The sequence below is a fragment of the Gossypium hirsutum genome, chromosome D04 (genome assembly GCF_007990345.1).
Source record: "Gossypium hirsutum isolate 1008001.06 chromosome D04, Gossypium_hirsutum_v2.1, whole genome shotgun sequence".
Classification (NCBI taxonomy): Eukaryota; Viridiplantae; Streptophyta; class Magnoliopsida; order Malvales; family Malvaceae; genus Gossypium; species Gossypium hirsutum.
Window position 1 is genome coordinate 19,914,464 of NC_053440.1, and position 15,460 is coordinate 19,929,923.

The window sequence follows — 15,460 nt, forward strand, 5'->3', positions numbered from 1 at the left end:
TCAAAAAGTTGGCTAATTCCATCAGCAATAACCAGATCAGGCTTGTCATTACAATAAAGGATATAGATAGATCACAAAATTTGTTCTATGTTTATATCAAGGCCTGGAACAACTCTATTGTAGCTGCATTAAGTTAGTTAAGCCCAATCCCACTCCTAGAATTTCTAGTGTTCCCACCAATCATCCGAGATTTTGAAATCTTATCCGAGGTTGATTACTTAAGGGACTGAGATAGATCAGTGGCATTCTTGCCCATTGTGCATGTCTTTGTTGATATGAAAGAAGAAGAATCAAGGGACATTGAGGAGTGGATGCAAAGGATTGATTGCCTGGCTGAGGGTGACTTCATAACAGTAAAGAGGATCCTGCGTTGAGGAGGAAGTTGCTGTTAGAGAGGAGGAAGTGATTGTTGCATATGAGAATGAGAAGGACAAAAAAGAAGATGCTGAGAAAGAATCTGCTCAGAATATTGTCACTTCACCAGATTTTGTAGGTGTAACTACTGATAATTTGGAGCGAGATGAGCTAGACTGGCGGAAGCTGCAGATGAAGCAACAGATGATGCCAAGGTAGAGCTGAAACCTGAGGAGCGATCCGAAGAATGTGCTAAGACCAAAGAAAAGAAGAGAAAGCGCTCTAAAGACAAAAAGCACAAGAAGGAGGAGAAAAAGAGGAGAAAGAAGAAATATCGTACAGCCACATTTGTGGCTAAGGAAAACTGAGTTAGTTTATTTTTATTTTTTTAGCTATAGTGTTCATGCATTGCACGTAGCTGTAATTTTTATTTTGTTAGTGCACATTGTCAATGTATTTATATTGTCATTGCATTTTAATTTTAGTGCATTGAGGACAATGCAAACTTTAAGTTTGGAGGAATGCATATAGGGTTTGAAAGTACACCCACATTTCAAAAAAATAATAATTTAATAAATCATGCAAGTTTTATTTGTGGTTAATGCAAATGTGTTTGAAAATTTTGGTTACATTCGATGCTTAATTCTTGAATTATGTAAATTATCAATAAATGAGTTCGATAAATTTGATTGAATGTTGTATCTTCAATTCTTTGATGAATGATTTAGGTTGCATTAGTAATGGATGACTAGTAGCATTCCTTGAATCTTGAATTAATCTACCTTTTACAACTGCTTATATATATAGGTATGAAATGTGAAAGAGTGAACACCTCAAAGTTGGTGTATTTTGAAATGTGAAAGAGGGAACACTCCAATGCAGGCGTTAGAAATATGAATCTGGCCAAAGGTTGTCGCTGCATAAGTGTGTGTTGGCGTAATTATGTACTCCCTAGGGGTTTGTTGTACTCTGTCGTTACTTCTGAGGAACAAGGGTACAGTAATGCAACGATATCCCTTACTCAAAAAAAAAGACATACATTTCTAATCATCATAGATACTTAGTATTGTACAATAAATATTGTATTGGTAGATAGAATTTAGGATTTGAAGCATGATGTTGGTTTTGATGAAGTTACGATCTTATTCATTCATATTTATTTATTGTCGACGCAATATTCTATCATCTGAATGTGACTCATTTATTGAGATTTTAGATGATTCAAGTTGCTAGAATGATCATTTGTGAATTCTTATGTAGCCTTGTTAGTTTCTGTTTTACTTGACGATAAGTAAAAACTAAGGGGGTGTGTAATAGTACTAGAAAGAACATATGTTTTATCCCTACTTATTGGTTAATTTGCCCCCATATAATTATCTTTATCACATATTTTAGCATTTTAGTTCAGTAAATTGCATTCTATAACTTAGTGGATCTTAACCTATTTATCCTTAATTTTGTCATGTTTTGGTACCGATGTTGTTGCATGAGTATTTCCAGATTGTGCCCAGAATTGTTGCCACACCTAACAGCTGTCCGGATAAGAACAAAAATGTGTGAGCTGTCTAGCCTAGTATAACCGACTAGTACGTACAGAGGCAGCATGATTCTGATGAAAGGACATCTATGCTATTTGGAAAAATATAAATATTCACGTGAAAAGGAAAAAAAGAAAAGATTTTTTAGGGTATTATCTTCTTCTACCTATCTTTTGAAGCTTTTCGGCTATGGCGGCTTAAGTCTCCTATAGGTGAACTGACGTGAAAGGGATGCAGATCAGCTCCTGACGAGGAGCCCTGATTGCAACACAAGAGGAAATGGAGAGATTCAAGTCGAGATTATCTAGGAATAGTATTCTCCACTTGTTTCTTTTATATTTCTTTTCTAAACGATGGTGATATACATTCTATTTCTTCTTTGTTTAGTAGTACACATTATTTCTGGGTTAAATGTTATTTTATTCAATCTTGCTTCTACTGTTTAATCTTTGAGTTTGAATGCTTTTAGCATGGAAGTGTTATTGCGTTCACTGAAACTGGAAAGTGCAGCGACAGTTCAAGCTAACAAGCATGACAATGGAAGTTGCTTGAGGATTAGAGGGATTTAATCCACTTGTTCTTAATAGTGTTCCATTGCCAACATCAGAAGGTGTGGTTAATGTACATGTTTAAGTCTTAGATTAAATATATAAGTTATGTTTGGTAAGATATTTATTGCAATTTAATGCATCGACAATCACCTATCCTTTTATACCTTGTGAGCACTTAGTATTCTGTTGAATATTCAAGTTGGGGACCCCAGTTTATCATTATCATATTTTATCTTATTGTTTTCAAGTTATTGCTTCGACAACTACTCTCAAAATTTATGTTGTTTCATTCTATTTATTGCACAGACATTGATAGACAAAAAACAACCATCCTCGTGGGATCGATATCCGACAAAATCATATCTGTCTACTATACTTGCATCGATAGTATACACTTGCACATTATTGCTGTGACATTAAATAGCCAATCAGTTAACATGTATGGATGGTCTTTTAATGGTTGCTATTTTGGCATTTTGGTGCTTATGTGATGGTAGTTGGAATGATCGATAATGCATGCTATGAAATTTTGTTTTGGATATGCTTAAATGTTGTCATTGAGGTATGGTTTGATATGGAAATAGATAGTTCATATTGAGTAGATAAATGGCTAATTTGGTATATTTTGATGTGGTTGGTGTAAGAGTATGCCTAAAGATCAATCATGTGGTGGTTATAATAACATACTTGATTTATCATGTTTATTAATATAAGGCAATATAAGGCGTTACCATTATTATTTTAGTTTCTTTTCTATGAGTATAAATAAATTATTTTATAATAATGTCCTGAGAATAATATGATTATTCTTAAAAGGTCCTTAGTCAAGTATTATTGTTGACTAGGACAACAATAATGCATTAAGACTAACATGTAGTTGATTGATGATAAAGACTTGTCATTGATATGAAGTGTCAAAATCAATGCATGAATATGTGTGTTAGAGAACAAACATATTGGACTGACCCGCTATGAGTATGTTTCTTGGGATATTATGTAATTGTCACAACATTACTCATAGTGATTAATATGTATGTGATCCTTAGACTTGAGATCATTATTACCCCAACATCGTGAGTTGTATATTTTGATACAGTCAAACGTACACCGTAACTGGTTGTTTTATAAAGGCTGATGTTGAATATACCGCAATCTATGTAAAGGGATATGGTTTATTAATATAGGATAAGTCCCTCCTACATAATGGGAGTAATATCTTAGGCCACTTGATTGAGTGAGACTATAAATGCATGATCATGCTCAAATAAGTTTATATGAGATGTTATACTTATTTGTATATCATAGTCTACTCAAGATATCAAGGAACATGGGATGGACTATGCAAGTGTGACTATTCTATGACTTGTGTCCAATCCAAAGATAAAGGACTTAATGATTAATGCATGAAAGGTTAAACGCAAAACGGTTATGTCGAATCATGATTTCTTGTAACTTAGGTAGCAATGATGCATTGCTGGATGCACTCATTGTTTGTAACATTAGAATCAGTCTAGTATTACTGCTAACGTTAGAAAAACCTACAGGGTCACACCCTATGGTTGAAATGAACGGAATAAAACATAGTTGGTATTATGTTTGGTTGTCACATGAATTAAATTAATTATAGAATTAATTTAACTGGGTAATGAAATATCGAACATATTATATGTACAAGATTGTTGTACATATAATGAGAACATAGTTCTATTAATATATGAATTTGGTTCGTATATAAATTTAAATAAATATAGTTTACTAAAATCCTTGTTATAATTATGTAATTAAAATTTCTGGTTTAAAACATTATTATATTTTTTAATTATGATTATTATGTTCGAATAAAAATTTTATGAGTTATGATTCATTATATATATAGCAATTATAAGAGGGTTAGTGTAGAGAGTTTTAAAAAACCCTAAGAAATAAAATCCTATTTTTTTTTGCTTGTGAAGTCTAGCAGCCGTCAAGCAAAGAATTCTCCAAAATAGTTTTGGGGATTTCTTCCATTCATTGTCAAACCGGGTGGATTACGTACAGGTCGGAATCACGAAAGGTTGCGGCTTGGTTTGATACTAGATTAGAATTCTCATTGCCGAGGCGTTGCTGTCTGCTCAGATTGAAATTACTGTAATTTCGAAACCATTATTTCACCCCGATTCGTTCCTTGCACATGGATCCATGGGTTGGATCACCGAAACTATTTTTTATTATTAATTTTCGTTGCGCCATGGGGGTACCGACATTCCCAACAGTTGGCATATGACAAAGTTTGCTAAGGTTTAGTGACGATAGTTGTTGAATGGTCAAATTAGTATATTTGAGTATGATTGGTTTGTGAAGATTGTGGTAAATGTTGGTATAAAATTAGTTCAAATGGTTGGTTGATTTATGGCTAAACTTAGCAAATGTATAATCAAGTTTGATTGTTGTGATTGAGGTGCCTTTTTGGCATATTGGTTGTATGGTTAAATACTACGATGATTTAGCTTGAATATGCATGTGTTAGGTACATTTTTAAATGATTGAAATAGGTACAAATGGTTTGCATGTGTGAGCATGTTTAGGGTGAAGGAAATGGCTCAAAAATGGCCTGTTTCTCGTCCACACGGCCTTAGACACAGGTGTGTGTCTCAGCCGTGTGTGACACACAGTCACGCAACATGGCCGTGTGTCCCCTGTTAGTTTTTATAGGTTACATTTTGAGAGCAGCATGGCCTAGTACACGGACGTGTGGCTTGGCAGTGTGAACCAAGTCAGAGAGTTACAAAGGCACGGACACGGGCTGGGACACGGTCGTGTGTCCCTACTTTGAATGGCCACACAGCCTGAGACATGGGCGTGTGTCTCAACCGTGTGAGTCACATGGCTGTGTGACCCTTGTAGTATGAATTTTTCTATCTTTTACCATAAAGTTCTAAATTGTTTCGATTTAGTCCCGAATCATTTCTAGAGTGTTTCTAAGGCCTCGAGGGCTCGAAAAATAGATTTTATGCATGTGTTTAAATGGAATGTGATGTGTTTTATAAATGATTGTAATTGAATGTTTTAAGTTAGAAGTTTTTGATAATGCTTCGTAACCCTATTCTTGCGATGGATACAGGTTAGGGGTGTTACATTTAATTGTATCAGAGCTACGATTTAGTCGATTTTCAAACTGATCGTTGCATGTATGAAGTCTAGAAATTCATGCCCTTATATTACCTGTGATAGTGTGATATCTCCTAATGCTGATAAGATTTGCTTCATTTTAGACAAAGATGTTTTCCAACCGAGCTAATTACGATAATGTTGGAAGCCATATTCATGTGTATAAGTAAAAAGTTGCTTATGATGAGTCGGAACTCATAAAGATAAGAATAAAAGTTCATAATATTATGTTAATGAGGAATGTTGTGTTATGTGTATATATATATGACAGTCAAATTTTGAAACTTTACGATCTCCACCCCCTCACCCTCAAAGTCTTATATAACGGAATTTACAAGAATTATGTTGATTTAGTTTGCAAAAGAGAAGCTAAAGTGTTCAGTGATTGAATTAGTAATACTATGGTCAGAACCGAGAATTGGTTAGTAAGTAAAAAGAGTTCTAGATGAGATATTAGATTTTTCTAAAGATCATTCGGGATACGCAACATCGCTGATAAAGAAGAGGTTAATAATGAGTAATTGACTTATTCAGAAATGGTATCTAAATAATGGATTAACCGAAATTTCTTGTGATTTATTTCATTAGTGAATAGGATAATGTGGAATTAATGATGACTGTAATAGTCAGTGGAATAATGTTTGAATTGTAATGATATCTGAATCCCGCGGTTATAGTCGAGTAGCTTATGAAGATCTCTTCTAGGTATTCAATATTTTCATTAGTGAATAGGATAATGTGGAATTAATGGAAGCACAATTATATAGATCTTAGGTTTTTAGAGGTTGTGTTCCTGTACTGATTGTTACTGGAATTACATTCAGCTTTTCTCTTTTGCTTCTGAATGCACTATTGATGTTAAGGTATTGTTCTATCTATACGGTTGAAAAGTTGGTCTTATTAAATTACTACAGTTTTAATTCATCTAATGGTTGTGGCTCCGGTATGGTTCAAAGCTTCGATGTTAATAATTGAGATAGCTTTATTATATATATCTCTTTTCTAGCTTTCGTGAAAGGGTAGACATCGGTAAAAGTGTAGACAGTGGAATATCGAGCTTAAACTTTTCTATTGGTTCTCATTCACCTGTTAATCTGGATTTATGTCAACAAGCCACTAATGGGATGTCATATTTCATTTAAGTTAATGTAGTTTCTGGTGATCTTCGATTGGTATTCTGAATGAATTATGATAGATGATATATCTAGATTATCTTGATGACAAGAATAAGGATTTATTCTGAAATGTTATTATTCAATAGTTAAGCTTGACTCAGTTGTTTTAATCAGAGTGGGTTATTCATTTGAAAAGTTAATTGACTTATATATATTTGAGTTTATCCTCTCGTCTGGGAATAAATTTTGTGCATTCACAGGTAAATAGACGGACAGTCTGAATGAAGAATCCATATTCTAGAAGACATGACACTGAATTATGTCTATCAGATCAGTTATAATCGAGAAATGTCATTATGATTAAAGTCGCTCCGATAGTTGAAGCTGTCGCACTTGTGTTAAATGGTATTTTTTTACACTTTCCATAAAAATAGAACAAATATCAGTTGAAGGTTACAAATGCAAACATGTCAGAAGCGTTAGTTAGAGTTTGATAATCAGAGTTTCACAGTTATATCTCGACAGTCGATCAATTTGAATTTCTCGGTAGTTATACTATTAATGATAAAGTTATGATAGGAGAACATCATAGTTGTTTAGTTAAGTTCAGTTATTGTATCAAGTTTTAATATGAGTTCTGATGCGAGTTCTAAATCAAGATGAGTTATTAATGATTTATCTGTGGATTACCATTAAGAAGATGATTGAAAGATTTGATGTGCTGGCTATAACCAGATGAGAAATTTCAAGGACAAAATATTCGTAAGAGGGGAGAGTTGTAACAACCTGTTTTTTAGTGGTGTCAAAAATAGTGGTTTCAGGGCCACTAAATCTAACGAGTAAGTTCGTAATTTTTATTATTTAATATTTACAAGTCAAATTTGGTTTTGAAAAGGTTTTTGGTATAGTGATTTTTGTTATATTAATGATTAATTAAGTTTAAGTAGTATGACTCGCAAGTTAAGCGGTTTTAGAAAATGTGGTATTGGGACCTCATTTCTATAAACTGAGCCATAAATATTTAAAAATATTTACAGAGTGTCATTAAGGTGGTATTCAAGTTTCGATGAAAAAATTTAACGTTTCGATAGTTAATTAAGCAAAAAGGACTAAATCGTAAAAGTTGAAAAAGTTAATGACTATTATTTTAAATGTGTTAATTGATTAAAGAATCATAATTGGATGGCCTTAATGGGTAAATTATGAATGAAATTATTAATTTAGATCAAGTTCGAGTGGAAAATCAAGGAGAATGGATAATTACCAAAATGCCTCTACACTTTGTCGTTTCTGCAATTTAGCTAGGTAAGTCCGTATGAACTAAATTCTGAATAATGTTGATTAATTTGAATGTTAGTATGTGATTGTATTGTGATTGAATCATTACATACATGTTATTATGCAATTTATATTGTCAAGAAATGATGAAAATTCAATGACGTACGACGATTATCTAGCCTCGAATGTCCTACCGGTGGCTATGTTCTGGCATGTGTTGGGATACTTGACAGCTTGTGTGAGCAACACCTTGTAGCTACGTTCTGACTGACAGCTCGTGTGAGTAGACCCAGGTTACCATGTTTTGGGTGCTGGTCTTGAATGTCCTACTGATGGTTGAGGTCTGGCATTAGTTACAGATACTGGTAGCATGTGTGAGCAGCATCGTGTAGCTTACATTTTGACCGACAACTTGTGTGAGCAGACCCATTTTACACCTCGTGTAAGCTACGACTATATGTTTAACATACTTTGTGTGAGCTTTCCCACGTATCCAGTATTATTATAATTGGTTCAATGGGCATGAAAGGGATGAACCAGTAAAGGTTCGGATTGATTTCACTATGACAACTATAGAAAGTTTTAATGCATCGATAATCAAAGTAAAAACATTCATGACTATGAAAAGTATGATTTAAGTAATGCTCTGTTTATGTACCATATCTTACCAAGTGATGATATAACTAAGTTATGTGTTTAATCACTAACTTGTCACTATGGTTAATGCTATGTTTACGTCTTATGTGTTATGTAAATGAATGGTAGGTGTTTAATATGATTAAGATATGTATGTGTGAAACTCATTGAAATGGTGATACATAAAAAACATGGTATGTTATGAGATGGATGATAAATCCATTAAATCATACTCAAGTATAATTGTTATCCATTTCGAATTCATATAAATCATGTTTAAATGAACTAACATGTGTAGTTGATGTACTTAGGCTTATACCAAGCTTGTGGATATTATTGATGTTTATATTTACACTCGTACTATGCATATGAAATGCGTAAGAAAAGGAAATGAAATTGTAAGTACGTAATTGTATTGTATCATGATGTTATAAAAGGTCTAATGTGATAAATGATGTATTTTTATGTGAGTAAGTTGCTGATGCTATGGATGAATATACCTATATTATGGATAAATACAGTAAGTCGAGATTTGATAATGTTGTTTAGGCTTATGAATAGCATTGGGAACGGAATGGAAAGAAAGTAAATAAAAAGATATATAATCTTATAAAAAGGTTGATGATTATATATTATGTATCATGAAATCCTATCATGTTATGAATGGTTAATAATTATGCGACATTAATGAACTTATTCAATTGTGAATTGATAATTATGGTTGGATAAATCTTGAGGCATTGGTATAGGCTTGTATTTAACTTATAAATTTTATTATTGAAATGTAATATTATGCTTATGGTTTAATAAGCTTACTAAGCATTCGTTGCTTACGTAGTTGTTTTTCCTTTACATTTTAGATTATCATAAGCTCGATCGGGTTTGAACCTCGTTGGAGATGTATAACACTATCCAGCGATTATATCGGTAGATTTTGATGCTTTGGTAGTGGTTATAATGGCATGTATAGGTAGATTATATTTAATGTTTAATTGATGAGTTTGTCATGTATATGTCATTTTGGTTGATGATTATGGCATGAAATGTTGCCTTGGATTTGAGGTACTTAAAGTACTATTCATGCCTTGTTGGTTATGGTTAATATGGTCAAATTGATACATGTTTTGAAATGACCAAAGTTGGTATATGTTAATGCATCATTTCGAAGTTATTTCTTTCATATAGTTTCCGCTATGACTATGTTATGTATGTATATAATTACAGTCTTCAACCCATTCATAGGACCACTGCCTACCAAATTCCTGCATCGGCCTTTTCTTTCGCCCGACACAATTGATTCATTATGGGGAACCTGCTTGCTTGTCTCAATCAATTTGATTGCTTTAACTAGTCATGCTATGGAGAATTCCCATGGAGAGCCAATTGCTGCATGCCCCAGATTGGGGGAATTCTTATTGTGTGTGGTCATATTTCCTATTCATTGAGTAAAAGGCCGCGTTAGACCAGCAAAGCTTTCATCGGAGCACATTGCTTTGGCTCCTTAGTTTCTCAGTGGAAGAGGACCTTTCTCGATCAACTATCTTACTTGAATGAAGATAAAAGTAAACTTTATATAGAAAATTATCTGAATAGTCGAATAAAGGAATTTTGGGCTTGATAGCCACTCCCCTAAAAAACTATAAAAAAGACGATTCGCTACTTCCAAATCGCTACATCCAACTCTTCCAATCTCCTCGATTAGCCTCTTTCGCCGATGTGATCCCCGTAGTTCACTATTTTCTTGTATATAGAGTTGAGTGCCTGTCTTTGATTTGGGTTTGGATATTCTACCGTCTTTCTTGCCGCTCTCTCTCTAAATCAAAAGCCCCTAAACCAGTGAGGGTACTTTCTAAGTTAGTTGAGAAGTAGCCATTTGCTTCAAACAGGCACCTTGGAGAAGCTGCTTTCCCTTAACAATATTTATAATCCCGAAAACCAGATGAAATAGCTTCAAAATGCTCATACCAATTTGTTGAAATCCATCTGGCACTAAACGAAGTAGGTCGATACCAATAACAGGAACCGCAGGCCGCTCTTTTCCATAAAGAAGAGGAAACTCTCACCTATCTGATCAATGGAAAAAATTACTACTAAATCAGTTCCTCAAGCGTCGGAATGTTAATCCACTTCTCCCTAAGACTTCTACCCTCGGATGAAAGAAGTGCGCAGATAGAACAAGAAATATGAGTGGGTAAACCAGGTATAAGAGTTGACATGAGCTAGACTAGAGGGAAAACTACGAATCTAAGAGCAATGCGCTAGTCAACCTAGTAGGATCGGATAGGTAAATTCAGAAAGGGGTGGCCAGGTTTTTAAACCTAAAAAATGGTTAATTAAGAAGGAGGTTGTCTAATTCCTTATGTGATGCCTTTATTTGTTTCCTTTAGCATGATCGTTTCAAAGTTCTTTCTTTCATAAGAAAGTCTTTTCGAAAATCAGAATACTTTCTATTATGTTAGTCATTTAGTACTTAAGTGATGGTAGTTGGAATGATGGATAAATATGCAAGCTATGAAATGTTTTTTTGGATATGCTTGGATGTTATCATTGAGGTATGGTTAGATATGGAAATAGATAGTGAGTATTGAGTAGATAAATGGCTAATTTAGTATATTTGGATGTGGTTGGCATATGGCAAAGTTTGCTAAGGTTTAGTGATGATAGTTGTTGAATGGTCAAATTGGTATATTTGAGTATGATTGGTATGTGAAGATTGTGGTAAATGTTGGTATAGAATTAGCTGAAATGGTTGGTTGATTTATGGCTAAACTTAGCAAATGTATAATTAAGTATGATTATTATGATTGAGGTGCCTTTTTGGCATAGTGGTTGTATGGATAAATACTACTATGATCTAGCTTGAATATGCATGTGTTAGGTACATTTTTAAATTCTTGAAATAGGTACACATGGTTTGTATGTGTGAGCATGTGTAGGGTGAAAGAAATGGCTTGAAAATGGTTTATTTCTCATCCACACGGCCTAAGACACGGGCATGTGTCTTAGCCGTGTGTGACGGTCACGCGACAAGACCGTGTGTCCCCTGTAAGTTTTTGTAGGTTGGATTTCGAGAGCTACATGGTTTGGCACACGGGCGTGTGGCTTGGCCGTGTGAACCAAGTTAGAGAGTTACACGAGCACGGACACGGGCTGGGACATGGCCGTGTGTCCCTACTTTGAATGCCCACATGGCCTGAGACACGGGCATGTGTCTCAGCCGTGTGACCCTTATAGTATGAATTTTTCTATCTTTTGCCATAAAGTTCTAAATATTTCTGATTCAGTCCTGAATCATTTCTAAAGTGTTTCTAAGGCCTCGAGGGCTCGAAAAAGGGACATTATGCATGTGTTTAAATGGAATATGATGTGTTTTATAAATGATTGTAATCAAATGTTTTAAGTTAGAAGTTTTCGGTAATGCTCCGTAACCCTATTCTGGCAACATTAGAAGGAATTTTTGGAGCAACATTGGATGCTATGTCCCAACATGTGAGATCCGATATCGCAACATAGAATGCTGAATGAAGAAAGTAAAAAACTGCCTTCAATGCCGCGACACAAGTTGAGGGTGTCTCAAGATGCCCCTGAAGATGGCCGTGAAGAGTATACTGGCTGCTATGTCCCGAGAAAAGTCCTGGTGTGTTGCGACATCGACTCTGTGACAAGAATAAAACACAAAGTAGGGGCGTTTTAGTCTGTACAATTAAACATAAAGCACGAAAGTTCATCTAACCTATGGTTAAGGACAATAGCTACTTGAAGGCTATAAATAGGCTTATTTGGCACACATTATGGACACAATTTTGTAGGGTTACTCAACGAATCAACTGTTTGGTAAAAGAAGAACGTGAAACAAACTCTAGGCTTGACAACCCTAGGATGTCATCAAGGTGGGAATTAACCCAAAATTTGTATTGCCTATTTGTGAACACATTTACCCCAAGCTAGTTTAGAATGTGAGGTTAGAAGATAACTAGTCATTGTTGACTCGTTATGTTAGTGGAAGATCAGAAGATCCTGCTAGGGTAGCGACTACTTGGTTGACAAAGAATCCAAGACGACAGTTGATTGGGATTGCTGAAGTGAGCTAATTACCCATCTTTAGATTTGATTCTCTTTATTCTTTATCTTTCACATCTCTTGAAATTTAATTCTTTTATGTTATTTTATTTTATTTAAGAAACCCTAAAATTATCTATTATTTTACTTTTGTACTATAACATATTTAAAAGTATTAATTAGATATTTAAGTGTTTGGGTTAAGATTGATTTAGTAATCGCCTCCCTTGGGTACGATTCTCGAAGTACTCACCTACTTCATTGTAAAACCTATATTAAAACTCGACCCATATACTTGTGGATATCATCTCGTAATTTTTTATTTTAGTGCAATATTTACACTCGGAACGTTGATACGTCTGGAGGTAGTCACTAAACTCACCATTGTGAGGTTTTCCCCTCATCCCTAGTACTCATGCAACCGTCCTTTACATATTTCATATGATAAAATGGCCTAGCCATGGTCTTATACTATAAAGTCTTCAAAGTTCCATGGCTGTGGACTTGTCCTTATCAGAGATTCGTGTTTTTAGTCCCAATGGACCCAACCATCACTTTCGTTTCACATATCATCCTAACCTGACTAGGAATCCTTTTCTACTTATTTCCATATTAGAGGCCGCCCATTCTATACGCTAAAAATGCACTTGGGTGACTGCTACTACTCAGTCAAACATTCCTCCCTGCAATTCCTTAATCATTACTATTCTAGATGGCTATATTAACATGACACTCTTGCTTCGCCTATTCTGTAACAGCTTATTTTTTGTGAAATCAGAACAGTGGTTTTGGGTCCACAAGTTTGATGCAAAAATATTTATTTATTATTATTTTAATGTCTACGATATGTTAGTAGTGTCGTATAAAAATTTTGTTAAGAAATTTTGACGTTTGAATGCTTAATTTCATGAAAAGGACTAACTCGTAAAAGGTGCAAAAGTATAGTTCTATTAGTTAAAGGTGTCTATTAGCTATGAAAGTACATTGTTAAGGGATTTATGTTATAATTAGAGCATTATTATAAATAGTGGACAAAGATGGACATGAAATGTGAGGATTTTTATTTTATAACCAAGGTTAATTTAGTAAATCAATAATTAAGTTAATGTAAATTAAGAAAAAACAAACCTATCATCTTTATTCTATCTTCTTCCATCGAAAAACCAAAGAAAGAAACCACCATGGAAGCTTGCTAGGTTCGACCAAGCATTCTTTGTGCATCTGAGTGCTTTTTTATTTCGTTTTTAATGATTTTTATGTTTTTTAAAGTCGTAGCTTAATCTAGCTAGCGGAGGGACTAATTTGCAAAATAGTTAAAGGATTAGGGTTTTTCCATGAATGTGTTTGTATGATCTTTGAAGTTTGATGGAAGAAAATGAATCTTTCTTGTTAAATAAACAACTTTTGTGAAGTGATTTTTGATGAAATTATCAATTCGAGACTTATTAGTAAAAGTAGTAAAATGTCATCGTAAAATTGTGAATTGATGATTTGTGTGGGTTGATATGAGTCCCTAAGTAAATCGGCTAACATGGTATGCAGATGAAATTGCATAAATTTCCATTTACGAGCTTAAGGGCTAATTGTAAAGAAGTTGAAATATTGGGGGCAAAAATATAAATTTGTAAAATTATGAATTTTGGATTAAATTGAATAGTATGTGTATTAAATAGATTGAATTTGCTTATTTACATCAAGGGAAGCCTCATACGGATCTAGATCGAGGAAAAGATAAGTCTTAGATTAGTGATTCTATTTCCACATCCTTAAAATCGAGGTAAGTTCATATGTTTAAATAAAATTTTAATGTATTTGAGATATATATGGTATTATGTTATTTACATGTCATTGAAACGATGTAAATCCAATAATGTACGACGATTATCAAGCTCCGTTTGAACCTTAGGAATATATAGGATACAAATGACATGTCAATAGGGTTACTATGTTTTGGGTGCTAGTCTTGAATGTCCTACCGAGGGCTGAGTTCTGGCATTTGTTGGAGATACTCATTATCTTATGTGAGCGGCATCATGTAGCTACAGTCAAACCGTTGCTTGTGTGAGCATACCCATTTATAGCTCGAGTGAGCAATGATGTAATGGAAAAGGAAAGGAATGGTTTCGACCATATGTTTAGCACATTTTGTGTGAGCTTCCCCTGTATCCGATATAATTTTAAGTTGTTCAACAGGCATGAAAAGGGAAGGAACGATAAGTTTTCTGATCGACTATGTTATGAACCTATGGAAAGGTATGAAATGTCAATGATCAATGTATGTATATTCATGATTATGGAAAGTATGAATTCAAAGATACTATGTCCATGAAATTTATCTTACCAAGTGATGATTTTATTAAGTTATGTATTAAAGCACTAACTTATGTTGTTGATGATGCTTAGGCTCCAAGATTATGTTGGATCGATTCATGTTTAGTTTATAAGTGTTAGAATTAAGTGACCCGAATCCTTATTTAAATAAAATACATTGGTAAAATAAAATAAAAGTAAAATCCATATAGAACTACACTTCTTTTATTTTATCTTAGAATAAGATTTTTTAAACCTTATTAAGCTCCATCTATTTGATATTGATTAGAATAAGGTGTTTCAATCATACTACACTCCTAGTAGAATATGGTTTTACAAGCCTATAAATAGAGATAGTCTACTCCTCTTGTATTCATTCAAATTCGACATAGTGAATTTTCTTCTCCTCTACCCATAGTTTTTTTCCTCAAAGGGTTTCCACGTAAAAATCTATGTGTTCTTTATTTTTATT